At 36.0% G+C, this 12834-nt stretch overlaps 1 protein-coding gene across 2 annotated transcripts in view; it reads right to left on the bottom strand.

Annotated features, from left to right (window-relative positions):
* Positions 1 to 12834, bottom strand: part of UGGT2 (UDP-glucose glycoprotein glucosyltransferase 2) — a 4352373-nt gene that overhangs the window by 2392956 nt on the left and 1946583 nt on the right. The window lies entirely within an intron of this gene.

The raw sequence follows: 12834 nt of genomic DNA, 5'->3' as shown, positions 1-12834 counted from the left end.
GAGATCTTGCAGAATGTAAAATTAGGACTGACCCACAAGAACTATATAAGAAAAAGGTGTTCATCTTAGAAAGGCAAGACACAAAAAGAAAAGCCCATCAGCTGTCACTGGGAAAATGCTCTAACTGGTGCTGAAACTGAATGAAGACTGTTCGGCATAACATGGTATAAATACAGGGAAAAGTACAGATTGAATTACATGTGCCTAGTGCTCAAGTGAACATGACTAGCAAACTGTGAAACATTTACAGAAATAACCTGGATAAATGTTCTCCCAAGGAGGTTAAAATTCATATGCTTAAGATAAATGCACAAAGTGTGAATTAATCTGAAGGCGTCCACAACATGCAACAGAAAAGGAAGCTGCTCAGCTTAACATAAGTTTTTTTTTTTTTTTGTAAAACAGTTTTACCACATCTACACACACACAAAACACACACAACACACACACACTCGTTCTCTCTTACTGTTTTGTTGCAATGACAACACAGATTTTTATTTTCCAAGCAACCATTTAACAGCCAGGAGCCCAGGAACACCCACATTTCCTGTTGCAGTAAGTCTCTGAATGGGCACAGGGCACACTATTTATGCAGGTATAACAGTTTATCAGTACTAACAATTCACTCATGAAGACCTGCTTTTAATTAACACTTTTTGTACACTTTACCACTCGTTTCTCACTATCCTTCCTCAAAGAGAAGCAGGTTCAGACAGCACCTAGATTCAATGTTGTATAAAGTTCCAGCATTTCTGATATTTTTATACAATCGCAATTCTTTTTTGTTTTTACTTCCTCACAAGCTTAACTTACAATGTCCATCTCCCTCCCCAACACACAGAGCTCTCAAATTAATAGTTTCTACTAAACAACATATTTCAGGATCAATACACTTCTGCTCAGAAACATTTACCAATGATCCAGAAGACAGTGATTTTCAATTGCTTTAAACACAAACTCACATAAGCAAATGGTTCATATAAGTGGTATTTAGCAATATTTTTTCAGTGCTATAATAAACCAAATTTCAAATTAGCTTGTTAAGATTCTACTGTGTACACTATTATGTTTCCAGGTTTACACTCAGCAATTTGTTTCTAATGTTTTCTTTCACTGCAAAGTTTCGCAATAGACTTTTTTGTTAGGATACTAGCCACAAGATTACTTTTCTTGCAATTTATGAGGAGAAGAGAACAATGCAGAAACACTAGCCTGTGAGCCATTATTACTTCACACTGTTTTGGCTTTAGTTTAGAACCGCTAAATGGTACAGCTACCATTTTCCAATGCATACACTTTAGACATCTCTGTCTTATTTCATCAGAAAGCTAGTGCAAAATATTTATTCAGTACATTTTTCTTCCTATGTTTCTGGACATAAACTCTGGGCTGTCAAAAATACCCACACTTTAACTTTAACATTAACTTCTACTTCACTTTACTGAAGCACACCACTTTTCCATACCTTGCATATACTAGCAACACTTTTTTTTGAGAAATTTATAAATTTGCTGATGTCATACATAATTTGAAACCACACTGTTTCACAACTTGTTGGTTGTACTTCTTGCATCCCCCAACTCCAAACCACAGAGTGACTTGATGACCGTCAGCTAATGGCGCCTTTGCTTGGACATTCCTGAGCCTCTATCTTACTTAGGACCACAACCAAAAATCTGTTTTGGTGCAACTCTGCAGTAGTTGCCTCATGGTCTAAGACTTTGATCAATTCACATTTCTTTGCCACTTCAAATCTCGCAAATCTGTTCCTAGAACACTGAGATCCCCCATGACTATAACCGTCTTTCTACTTCCACATACCTTTATTCTTTAATTACATCAGAAAATTAAAGGAGAAATTGTGAGTGTGACATGGCATTAGAAAAACAATGAACTGATCACCTAGCAAGAGGACACAGTGAATACACCTGCAGAAAAATTCTAAGCAAGCTTCACAGCAGCAAAGACATATCTCAGACATATACAAAAACAAAGAAGGATAGTCTTTATATAACTACAGGTATGATAACTGCTACCACAAAGAAAATTAATTATTCTAATGGGGATACACAGCATAACTAGTGGTTTCCTGTCCATAATCAAGGAAAACTTAAATAAAGTCCTAGAAACTGTGTTAACAAACTTTTAACATGTGCTTGTCCCTGGCCTAGGATGAGGGTCTGTAGTAATACCAGTTCACAAAAAAGGGTCAACATAAGACCCAAACACCTTAGCAGGGGTCTACATAAGCTCATACAGTCATAACACAGATTATCCAAGGTGATACTGAAGACCTATTTCTGTTAGATATGGACAAGTATGGATTTTGTAAGTGAAGATGTTGTCTTTTAAACATTACAGCTTTGAAAAAGGTAACTGCAGTACTTGAAGGACTGCAGGTGCATACTCCTATTTATCGAATTTACTCTCTCAACACTATTTTACAAAAATGAAATAATTGATAAATAAAAAACTTTAAACATCAATCTATACATAACTCATTGAGCAAAACATGGGTTATTCAAAATAACATTCGTAAAGATAAGGAAGTTTTTCTCTATCCCAAAAGGGTTCAATTTCTTTTTGGACTACATTTCCCAGATATGAAAGTGGGAAATGTACTCAGGTTAACCAAATAAGAAGATGACTTCAAACTGAGTAACGGAACTGCTTCAGCAAAACAGGCTGAAGTTATTTGGCTCCATGGTCTAGAGGGATAGAGCCTTGATTGCAACCTAATAAAATTGACTGATTAGCAGTCCTGGTGCTGGAGAAGAAAGAAGTTGCTAAGCTCATTCACATTTCCCAAGGATGGAAGGGGAAGTCTTAGGTTTATGAACTCATGTTCTGTTTGAAACTGGTGGTGGCAATCATAAAGCCAAAGGAACCATTTGCTATGAGGTGGTATGGGGCATTTGTAGGCTTCTGTCACTCGCAGAAGTGCCTGACAGTTCCATACAATGTCTACTGAGCACCCAACCCAAGAGGCAACAACTGGGTATGTATGGAGAAACAACACGGCTATGAGGGGAAAACAATCGCAGATGACTGCACTACTCCTGGCATTCAAATCTCACCCTGAGGAGAATGAATGAGCCATAAAGCTTTTGCCTTGAAGGGAAAGAATCTTTGACCAGTTACGCTTCTACCAATGTAAGAAAAACATCTTCTGTAGCCCAACAAATTCTAAAAGGCATGTATACTTACTCCAGAGAGATCAATGTACCACTTTATACCTCAATTATTAGACCTATTATTGAATGCAACACTGTTCTTAAGTCTTCAAACTAGCCAGGTGAAACAACTCAGAAAGGAACAAGGTTGCCTTCGTAAAAAAATTACATAACTGCAAAACTTGATCCGTTTAGAAAGGCTTCAGGAACTGTCATATCCAGTTTCTTAGAAGTTACTTAAACTTAACCTCTGCTCAGTCTGTAAGGTAACGTCTGACTAGATTCCATATCAACATCTACCTTAGAACACCTTGGTGGGGTAGCCAATACCAACTGCATAACTTAACAGTAAAAATAAATATCAATAATAGAAAAAAATGTAACAGATACATTACATAACAGTTTCAAGATTATAAACTTTACAATCAAAAGCCAGGGTCAATCACTACTTAACTTCTTTCAAAAATAACATAACATTGACATAAAAATATATGGATTTACTTTAACTCACTACCAAAGTTAACAGATTACCAACAAGTTACCATGGATGAACTTATCACTCACGGTAGACCACGGAGATCCAGCAACTTAACTTTAATCCAAATGTACATGCTTCTGTGGGATAGCTGCACATTTCTCGACCTCTCGAAGCACAGGCTCTGCCTGCACATCTCTGATGTCTAAATATACTACCTTTGAGGATGTACCAACCTAGAGAAATGGGAATGTATACGCTTCCCTTTCCTCCAAGTCGGTGAAACCTTAGAGGCAGTATATTTAGAGAACAGGGATGTGGTGAGGGTAAAATCTTGATGTGCTGGTGGTATATTTGCCCTACAAATATAAATGCACATAACCTGTGCTTGTTTACTTGCTGCAAAAGATAAATGAGCAGTAAGATAGTATGGACAGTATAATGGATGTCAGCTCCTTTATGTTCTCCAAGACCCAGTATATAAAAATATATTGATTACTTCATTTGTTTGCATGAATGTATGCAGTTCTGCTTGTATGTCTGTATGTATGAAGGCAAATTCTCTCCATGGTAATTATGGAAATTAATGGAAATCAGCTACCGCTTTGAAGTACATCAGGGTCATAACTTTGCAAAGATCAGATTCCCAATTCCTGGACCAAGACAGTAATCTCAGGACTTCCAAGATGGCTGCACACTGATCAACAGCACAACTTCAGCTCTCCCAGTGTAAAAATAAAAACTGAGAAAAAGGAGCACAACTGAAAATCAATCAATCTCTCTCTCTCTCTCTCATGTATACAAGTAAAATACAGCTACTGGCTAGTAAATAAACTGCCTGGATGCCAGCAAAGAAGAAATTTGGAAAAAGTGAGGTAAGGATTCTGCAGCTGTTCAGCAAAAAGTAGTTCAAGTTTCAACCTTGATTTAATAAATAGCTTCCAGCAATTTATAGGGAAAAAAAAGCAACTGCACTCAGAAGTAATTAAAATAAATGAAACATTTTAGGAATGTATTAATTCAAAGAAAGGACTGGAAATATAATCCATTCAGATGAACTGATAAAACTGCAAAAATCAGAGGCTGACATGAAGAAAACGATGGCTGAATATGATGTGTCTCAAGAACTGTTTAAAAAATAGCAGTTAAAGGACAGAGCTTGTAAAGAAAACCCGAGATTTTCTGTTGTAGCACAGAAACTGGAAGAAACACACTATTAACTTTATGAAAGCACAGATAAGCAATTGGACTGGTGTTCCACAGCAGGATGTTTTTAACTGAAAGGGCACAGAGTGTATGCTCCAAATCTGGCCATGAGAAAGCAGCTAAGACCTGTATTAGTAAAGATGAAACCATACTAGCAGAAAGAGTTGATCCAGACAAAACTGTGGTAGAAAGGCAAAGTATTAAAAATTGAAGACAGCAGTATGTTGTAGAAAATGATTATTCACTGTACACCAGGCAGAAGAGAAGCAAATTTATCCCAGCAATTAGGGAATGCCAACAGGCAAGTGTGAGATTCAAGCTGCTGTATCCAGCTTTCTTCAAAGTGTTTTTCCTGGAGTATCAAAGTCATTTGTGGCTCAGAACAGGCTTAAAAGGAAATAAACAAGTTAATGCAACAATAAGTGAGTCAAGCAAGCAGAAGGGGACTGTGCATGTCATTCTTCTGTCAGTAAGATTAGTAGAGAAACTTTGCCAGTGAAACCTTTTCCAATATTCTGAAGAAAAATGTTTGAGGAAAAAGAAGAAAGCACACAAATTGACTAGAAGAATCAGCAATACCTTGGACTTGAACCAGAGTCTGGTGTTGGGAAATGAAGATGAAATGGAAGAAGACATTCAACTCTGAAATTAAAGAATAAATAGAAGACTATAAAGCATCTTATCACATTTGTGAAATATGGTTCTACAAGAAAAAAAGTGACCGAAAAAAAACACTGGACTTTTGTCTGACTTTGTTAAACTTGTGAGTGGACTACACAGCATATATTATACCTTACATCATTAATGTTTAGAAAAACACTACAAGGAAGGAGACTGTAAGTCAAATGTTTTTGTTCTCAATCAGTATTTGTATAAAACGTCATGAAAACTGCACGTTATACACAGTAAAACAGTTCTGTGTAGTCTGTAGTCACGAGTATTTTAAATGAGAGGGGGAGTCTTTTCAGTGACTGTTGTTATGTGTTAAAGATATTAAAGTAAACAAGTGCTTTTTAGTTGTAGGAAATATAGGTTTTACAGTATAAGAGGAGAAAAACAGCTGGACAAAAGCAAGTTTAATGTTCATATGCAGTGATACTGAGCTGCTGGAGTAGGGTGTAAAAGTGCACTGATTATATGTAGAATTACGATATTTTCTCTTTATTTTACAAGGGTGAATATGTCTAGATTATTACCTTTGGCTTAAGCTGTAAACAGATGTTGTTGTAAGCATGTAAGCTTTAAAAATAAGACAAAATGAGTAAATATTAAACATGCTAAGGTTCTTACAGCTGCAGAGATATTAGCTTGTTTGTTTTCCACTGGCAAATGTTCAGTGGAGTAGAGATGTCTTCAGCTGAGGGCAGTGGTACAGTCTTTTCTGAATATTTACAAAGACTCATTGCTGATTACATTGTCTGCAGGTGCAATAAGTTAATTTTGACAATTCTGAGTATGCTTTGCTGAGAGAAATGCAAAATTTAAAAGTACAATCACAAGCAGTTCAGTTTTACATTTGAAATTATGGGAAGTGAATACGTGGCAACAACCTCCTTAAAAGCTTTAATTTAATGCAGTTAATAAAACAGTGTACAATTTAGTTTCATTTAAAGATAGCCAATTTACTTTTTAAGGCTAAAAGCTAATGTTTTCTGAAAGCATACATGCTGTTTTTTCACACCAGGGAGGGGAAGAGAGATAAGAAAAGAACAGACAGCAATAAGTAAATGGGAGCATAGGCTGTAGCATGTGTTTTAGCATGGATAACCTTAATTTTAGGTTAGATAATGCCTGTAGGTGCAGCCATCAATTTGGGGCAATTGTTTCCTTCTGGAGGGTTACACTTCATGTTTTGAAGATGTACATAGTTTTGTGCGTTTCATCCAACAAGGGATGGGAGTGTTTTGTATTTAGTTTTTTTTTTGTTTGGGGGTTTTCATTAAAACAAAAAGTTTTGAAAAATGTGACACAGGTTCAAATGGAGATGAGAAGAAACAACTGTGCAAATGATCAGCCTGCCAAACATTATTATACGTATGTAACACAAAAACTGGAAATACACTTTCAAAAAAAAGTCATGTATGATAGGTGGGAACAATAGCGTTTTATCATAATGGCTATGCTGTTCATACTTATCTTGGAATGTGAATGGTCTTACAGGTACAGAAAAAAGGACAGAGTATTGAATTATATTAAGAAATGGAGAGTACAAACAGCAATGCTGCAGGAGACACATTTAGAAAGAAATGAGCATGTGAATTTGACAAAGAGAGGATTTCAGAATGGACATTCAGCAGAATATCAGGGACAGAGGAAAAGGGGAGAAATCATACTAATTGCTAGAGGGGCTCCACTAGTGACAGATGAGGAAAAAAAGATAAAAATGGTAGACTTGTGGTAGTAAGGAGCTAGTGGCAAGGGAGGAGGATTACAATGGCATGTATTTATATTACACCAAAGAATGAAGCTTAAGAAGGTTTTGGGAGAAATAATCTGCTTTCAGCAAGAAATATTATTTATAGGTGGGGCCTGGAATTTGATTTGCAATAATGTGGATGCATCAGTGTGCCTAAATGGAACAATAATGACAAAAAGGTTAGATTTCTGAAGAAATTTATGAAAATACTTGGAATGAAAGTTATGAATTCAGTAGTAGGAACTTGGACTAAGTTTACATATCATTCTCCAAAGTACAATAACTGGGCTAGACTAAACAGACATAACATTTCACAGGAACATGTGGATTTAACTGAAAGCTCTGACACACTTCCAATAATTATTTCTGATCATGCACCGATAAAAACTAAGATAAAAATGCAGGGAATGAAGTTAAAATAAAACAATGGCACTTTTCCACCTGCCTGTTACAAAGAGAGAAAGTTAAGGAATGTGTAATGGAAATTATATGACAGTTGTTAGGGAAGGTAGAAATATCTTCAGAAGTTATACCCAGTTATTGCGATAAAATGAAAATAGAGTTTACAAATAGGGTCAAACTAAAAGAGAAAGATATATGGTTAAGAAGTAATGGAAATTACTTAGAGTGACTGACAAAGGTTCAATTATTGCAGAATAAAGGGATTCTCTCAGAAGAGGAGGAGGAACAAATGCAGAGTACTAAAGAAAAAAGAAGAGGGTATCTGGATAACATTCATCAGTTTAAAATAAGAAAAATGCTGTACCAGAAGTCACAAACAAATTCACATTTTAAGCACTTTTGTTCAAATACAATAGGAACTTCATCAGAAACAAAGTATCAGATTTACATCCTGGTTTGAAAACACTGAAAGGCACCAAAAGTGTAACAAGTTAAAAAAATTAAAGGAAGAGTCATCATCTTCTTCTTTCGGCTTTTCCTGGTTAGGGTTCGCCACAGCGGAACACCTGTCCGCTCCTGATTGGCAGTGGAGTTTTACGGTGTCGAGTTGCCAGCATGGCGCCCAACCTTCCACAGAAGGCACACACAAGCACATACTCACACGTAGGGCCAATTTAGAGTGTCCAATCCACCTACAGCATGTCTTTGGGATGTGGGAGGAAACCGGAGTACCCGGAGAAAACCCACGCGACCACAGAGAGAACATTCAGACTCCACAGAGAAGGCACTCCTGCCAAGGATCGAACCAGAGACCCTCTTGCTGTGAGGCGACAACGCTAACCGCTGCACCACCTTGGCCGCCCCAAAGGAAGAGTCATCATAAATAAAAAAAGATATATATATAAATATAAATATATAAATATATATATACGCATATATATTAGAAATTCAACTACAAAGTGCAGATTTTTGAAAATACAGTCAGAATTAGTAACAAAACATCATTAAAAATCATTAAAAAGTTACTTAATGACAATGACATTATTTCCATCAAACCTATACTTAATATCAAGGCAGCTAAAGTAGAATCTGATTTAACAAAGTAACTTAACGATTTTTAATGATGTTTTGTTGTTACTAATTCTGACTACATTTTCAAAAATCTGCACTTTTAGTTGGATTTCTAACACACACACACACACACACACACACATATATATATATATATATATATATATATATATATACACACACACACATTTATATAATTTTTTATGGTGACTGTTCCTTTAATTTTTTTAAACTTGTTACACTTTGAATACCTTTTAGTGTTTTTAAACCAGGAAGTAAATCTGATACTTTGTCTTTGATGAAGTTCCTGTTGTATTGGAACAAAAGCGCTTAAACTGTGGATTAAAGGTTTGTTTGTGACTTCTGGTGCAACATTTTTCTTATTTTATGCAGTGAGTTACAAAAACACAAAAACATTTAGCACAACATCTTAGGCAACAGAATGTTAACAAGAAAAATAACAAGGGATCCTGTAGAGGTTTTAGAGATATTCCAGAAGTTTTATGAAAATTTGCATAAAACAGGGAAATGTCGAAACCAAAAAAAAGAATACAAATGTAAATATTTATGGAAGACTTAATTATGCCAAAGTTAAAAGTAAATGAGGCTCAACAACTAACAGTTGATATCAGGTGATGAAATAAAAACAGCAATGTATAATCAATCTTCACGAAAGTCTCAGGGAACAGACAGTATTCTTGTGGAAGTTTGGAAATTAGGAAAGAAGAAAGTGATAAAGATCAGGAAGATTTTGTTTAACAGTATTATAAAAGGAGGGGAAGCACAGATATCTTGGAAGAAATCTGTGATAGCTGTGTAAGACCCTTCAGATCCAGCTTCATACAAACTCATTTGAATTTTGAACCATGATTATACAGTGTGTATGTCTATACTAGCTAAAAAAATGGCAAAGGTGCTGCCAAAATTGATACAGTTGGATCAATGTGGTTTTGTGGATGGAAAACAAACATTTGACAACATTAACAGAACAATTATGATTCAGAGGGAAGCAGAATGCAAGAAAATACTTCTATTGTTGTTGGATCTTGATGTAGAGAAAGCATTTGACCGAGTAAGCTGTGATTTTAGGAGTGGGGCAGTGGAAGCATTTGCATTCCCTGATGAAATAAGGTTAACTTAGACAGGTATATGAAGGATCACAGGCAAAAATTAAAGTGGGAGGGTTCCTCTCAGATAAGCTTTGTTGGACGAAGGAACCAGGGAGAGCTGTCCTCTTTTCTCTGTTATTTGCTTTACATTTAGAGCAATTGGCAAAGAAATAAGGTACTCAGAAATACAATGATATAACTGGTATGGTAATCAAGAAAAGCTGACTTTATTTGCAGATGATATTATTTTCTATCTGGTAAGTCCAGAAAAGGACATGTTAGTGTATAACATTTTGAGACAGTTTCAAATCTTTTGTGGACATAAAATTAATGAAGATAAAACAAAGACTACAGCTGTAAATTATGTACACAAACATGAACTGGTTCAGCAGTACCCACATTTATGGGATGCACTAAGATGAAGCATTTAGGAGTATGGATTAAAAAGGTTTATGTTATGGCAGTTAAGGATATGTGAGAAGAGACTAAACAAAAGATAATACAAAAGTTGAAAAACTGGCAACTCCTATTTATGGATAAGGATAGTAAGACACAAGCAGTGAAAATGATTTTAGCCTATTTTGTCTTGTATGTGTGTTAGGCATACATTTATCAAACTGAGGAGAAGTGTGGACATTAATAAATAAAGAACTGAAGGAATTAATCTGGGAGAGAAAAAGGAAGAGTTGAGTGGGGTAAGTTGATCCTTCCAATAGAACAAGGTGGTTTATGTGGTTTAGTTTTACCTGATTTCAAGGAATCTTTTAGAGTTATACACTTAAGGTGCATATACATAACAGAAGCATAAGGTTAGAATTCAAAGTGAAAAGGTATGATGATGATGATGAAGCAAGGGTGAAGTTCAAGAAATACACAAAGTGGGATTTTGGATGCAGATCCTTAAGGAGAATAATAACAAACATACAATATTCTATTCATAAAGTAACAGAAAGTATTCTAAGAACCAAGTCAAGCTGAAAATAGAGAAAGGATTTTGCCAATAGGGATGACAACCAGTAGGGGTATAGACAATAGGCAAGATGGGATGGAATCTGTTGGAGAAACCTGGCAAAGGAACCAAGATATTGGGAGCAAATAACTCATGCAGAAAAGGTAACAGAGTGGGATGAGGCCAAGAAGACATGTGGATTGCAGGACAGAGACTGCCTTCCCTACCAAGACTTGATCTCAGTGTACAGGCAAAGAGAAAGGAAAAGGGGAATTTTAAGTGAAAGACCTGGTAGTCTTTTTAGTTGAATCTAGAAGAGATGCTATTAAAAAAAGGATAATTAATAGGTGATATAAAATACTGCATGATAACTATGATAATCAATCAGAAGAGGTTAAGAGAGAGACTGGAAAAGGAATTTGCAAGAAAACAATGGGAAGACATATGCATGGATCTTCAGAATGCAACCAAGTCCAGAAAGTTTAGTATCATTCCTTGGAAGTGTTTGCACTGATATTTTCTTATTCCAAGCGACTTCAAAGAATTTTTTCTCAAGAAGACAGCAAATGTTAGTGGTGTGATGGAGAAGAAAGATCTAACTGGGAACATATTTTTTCGGAGTGTAATGAGTTGGAAGACTTTAAAAATCCCCTACAGAGTACTCCATCAGAAATATATGCAGAGCACATGGATGTAACTAAGGAAATTATTCTTTTGAACTGGGATACAGGAGCAAAATTGCCTAGACACAGTAAGGCCTTATTGTTTTAATTCTGCTGGCTACCAAAAACAATTACTAGAAATGGAAATCAATGTCTACACCAACTGTATCTGAGGTGTTGACAGGGGTGCTGGAAGCTGTTGAAGGCTGGGGGGGGGGTGAGAGGGGCACTTAGTGATCTAAAAAGGGCAATTTTTAAAAAAAAGATTTACTCCCTCAACATAGGTTCACTTGGAGGACATTTTAAGCTTAGCCAATTTCTATTTTGGGGTGGCTGCCTTTCAGTTTTCTCTTTCTGCGCTAGTTTAATACAGCATGATTAAGGTCAATCATGAATGGGTAGGGGTTTATAAGGTGTGGATTAAATTTTGTATCAACCCTTGTATGTGTTTTATCACTTTATGTTTACTAAAGCTTAACAGTGTCGTCCTTTGCTGTGTCATTCATTATTGTATGACGTAATATTCAATACACAAACTCTCATTTCAAAACGTATTGCCTATTGCAAAAAGTTGTAGTTCATTTCTATTAAAACGTTGCTTCTCCCCTTTCATCAGACTAACACAACTTTCTTGCACTTTTATTACAAAGCCCTCGTATTATGCAAATTTGTTATTGTAATGCTACAGTATTATAACAGTTTTGTCAAACATGTGCAAGCATTATTTGGGTAAAGAAAACAATCAAAATCTGTTATGAAAATAATAAAGAAAAACAAAGTAAATTCAAAGAACCATTCCATTAATTTTTATGCTTTGTTCACTTGTAATCCAAACAAGTCCATTCATTTGACAAAACTATTAATTTTACAATGTGGTTGAAACTAGAAGACCCCAGCATTCATTCTGTCCTTTCTCTCTTTAACTTGCAGCATAAAATAATGGTTATTACAAAATATTACAACAGAACTGTCTTGGCAGACAAGTACGCTGGCATATATATACACACACACACACACACACACACACACACACACACACACACACACACACACACACACACACACACTTTCTCTCTCATACAGAAACAAATGATATTAAATCACACACACACTCTTTCTTTCTCAACCACACGCACATACACACATTTCCTTCTCTCTTGACAGAACTCCACTCATCCATCCTCAACCCCTTTTCCCATTTTGCACATGGGTTTGGGGTGTCACTTCAGCAGTGATAATCTTCTCGAGTCAAGGTTTACACCGCTGGGTGGGTAGCTAACCCTGCCGCGGTAGTTCATCCATACCACTCTTTTGCACACTCACTCGCACCTATGGCCAATTTAGAGTGTCCAATCCACCTGCTGCATAGCT

This window comes from Protopterus annectens, chromosome 5.part1, assembly GCF_019279795.1.
Source record: "Protopterus annectens isolate FY-2018-M chromosome 5.part1, PAN1.0, whole genome shotgun sequence".
Classification (NCBI taxonomy): Eukaryota; Metazoa; Chordata; order Ceratodontiformes; family Protopteridae; genus Protopterus; species Protopterus annectens.
Note: the sequence above shows the minus strand (reverse complement) of the source record. Positions and strands in the feature narration are given on the sequence as shown.